Below are 3143 nucleotides of genomic sequence, written 5' to 3' on the forward strand. Positions count from 1 at the left end.
CTAAGATGAGCTAAATGAGGCTCCGGTTCGCATCTGACACAAAAATAAACCACAGTCAGGCTTAATTGACTGCCGCACCAACTAAACCTCGCCTGATTTACTTTTAGTCAAGATAAATGTGGCATGTATTTCCGATCTCCAATTCTCAGTTCCTCGTCCCTGAATATGGTGACAGATTACTCATAATTCCTTGAGTACGAGGAATTTACTCACTGATTACAATGTTATCGTACTGAAAAGATTAAGTTATCGTATTCATGGGGTTAACTCAACGTATTCATGGGGTTACGTCATCGTATTCATGGGGTTAAGTCATCGTATTCATGGGGTTAAGTCAACGTATTCATGGGGTTAAGTCAACGTATTCATGGGGTTAAGTCATCGTATTCATGGGGTTAAGTCAACGTATTCATGGGGTTAAGTCAACGTATTCATGGGGTTAACTCAACGTATTCATGGGGGTTAAGTCATCGTATTCATGGGGTTAAGTCATCGTATTCATGGGGTTAAGTCAACATATTCATGGGGTTAAGTCAACGTATTCATGGGGTTAAGTCAACATATTCATGGGGTTAAGTCATCGTACTCAAAGGTGAATGAGAAAACACGAAACTACGACACAGAGCTTAACTGACTCACTGAGGTTAAGACACAAGACTTAACTGACTCACTGAAACTACGAAACAAAATTTAAATGACTCACTGAAGCTACGACACAAAACTGACGGTGTACATGGCATCAAAACATGACTGAGACTCGACTGTAACGAGGTACATACATTCTGTCATCCCCAGAGAGGGAAATGAGATAGTGTTGGAAAATCTCAGAATCTGTGTGCTGGTGTGGTGAGGGAAGGGTGTGTGTGGGTGTGTGTGTGTGTGCGTGTGGGGTCGCCGAAGAAGTCAAACACACTTGATCATGACTCTACGCACTCACACACAAACGCACGCACATGCACACACCCACACGCATATCACCCACACCCTCCTCCACACACACTCCCTTCACTGATCGTACATTCACCTTTTAAACTTAAGAGGATCAAAGACTTAGGAAATAGGTTCAGATTATATGATAGCAGGAGGATCGATCAATGAAAGAAGGGGATTGGTGGTTTGAAGGCAGCCTCCTTAACTATACTATAATACCCTTCTTCATTCATTTTTCTCACTCACTCACGGGTTTACAAGCATGACATAAGCGTTTAAACGGTACAGAGAGTGAGTTAGAGCACATACAATATTGGACGTCTAGCAGTGTAACATCAACAAGTTCACAACTGGGCGCCAGGAGGTGAAATTTTATGAGTTTTCTCGATCTGGCATATAAGACAAACTGAATTTGTGAGGTAAAACAGAGTATAGAAGAGAGAGACGGAGAATGTCGTAGAAGACATCAGACGACACATGTAATGTGCTAAAGAGGAGGTTGAGCGGAAGGGAGAGGGAGAAGGAGAGAAGGGGAGAAGGGAGAAGGAGAGAAGGGGAGAAGGAGAGAAGGGGAGAAGGAGAGAAGGAGAGAAGGGGAGAAGGAGAGAAGGATGGGAGGGAGAGTGGGTTAGGTGAATGGCTTGCCTTAATCTGATTGGTCCACACGGTGACCCTTCTTTGTTGACCTTTTGTATCTCCCTCTCCCTTCTGCAACCCCCTCCCCCACTCACCCCCTCCCTCTCTTTCACACACACACACACACACACACGCCGACTTTCCGCCGTTGGATTCGAGTCTGAAGGGATTTTAAATTCTCTTTCTGTGCGATCGGCTGACAGGGCGCGATTTCCCTCAAAAGAAATAAGATATACATTTTGCTGTCAACTTTCAGAAACTGGGAAGACGGAAGGAAGATGATGGTGAAGCATAAAGGAGTGAATCACCTGCATGCCAATCATCTACCTGAACACACCTGGGGCCCTCACACATCTATCTGAACACACCTGGAGCCCTCACACATCTACCTGAACACACCTGGAACCCCCAAACATCTACCTGAACACACATCGAACCCCCAATCATCTACCTGAACACACCTGGAACCCCCAAACATCTACCTGAACACACATGGAACCCCCAAACAACTACCTGAACACACCTGGAACCCCCAAACAACTACCTGAACACACCTGGGGACCTCGCACATCTACCTGAACACACCTGGGGCCCCTCTGCCGTTCCTGCCTTGCAAGACAATTGGGAAACGAAACACCGGCAGTGAATCCAATTGTGCCAGCTTGTACGTGAGGGGAATAACCGGTGCCTTTTGATTCCGTACCTTCCACTGTGCCATATTACGGTGTGGGTGAAGTAAAAGGTGGGTAGCCGGGGGTAGAGGGAGCGCGCGAGTGTCTCATGGAGGCTTAAAATATCTCATGGGAACTTTAAAATATATCATGGAAGCTTAGAAATATCTCATGGAAGCTTAAGAATATCGCATGGGAGCTTGAAATATATTATGGGAACTTTAAAATACCCCATGAAAGCTTAAAATATATATTTTGAAAGCTTAAAATACACCACGAAAGCTTAAGAACATCTTATGGAAGCTTAAGAATATCTCATGGGAGCTTAAAATATATGGTGGGAACTTTAAAATAACTCACGGGAACTTTAAAATATATTATGGAAGCTTATAAATATATCAGGGAGGCTTAGAAATATATTATGGAAGCTTAAAAATATATAATTGGAGCTTAAAATACAGCATGGAAGCTTAAGAATATCTCAGGAAGCTTAAAATACCTCATTGGAATTTAAAATATCCCATGAAAGCTTAAAATTATATTATGGAAGCTTAAAATATTTCATCGCAACTTAATATCTCACGGAAGCTTGAAAATATCTCACGGAAGCTTGAAAATATCTCATGGAAGCTTAAGAAATATCTCTGAAAAGCTTTGAAATATTGTGAATAATAAAAATAACAATAAATTCAGGTAAAGATTGAGAAAAGGTAAACCACGGAACTCTATGTTGATTTGTATATAGGGAGATAGAGCAAAAAAAAAAAATACTCGGCGTTTTTGTCGGTAATTCATAAATTTCGTTTTTTTCCACTTCTAGGTTTCACTTAAAAAACGCAATTTTGATCACACAGAGTACAGTAGGCAGGGGGTTAAAACACGCAATAAAAAAACCCTGACGAAACC

The sequence above is a fragment of the Homarus americanus genome, unplaced genomic scaffold (genome assembly GCF_018991925.1).
Source record: "Homarus americanus isolate GMGI-L3 unplaced genomic scaffold, GMGI_Hamer_2.0 scaffold39155, whole genome shotgun sequence".
Lineage (NCBI taxonomy): Eukaryota > Metazoa > Arthropoda > Malacostraca > Decapoda > Nephropidae > Homarus > Homarus americanus.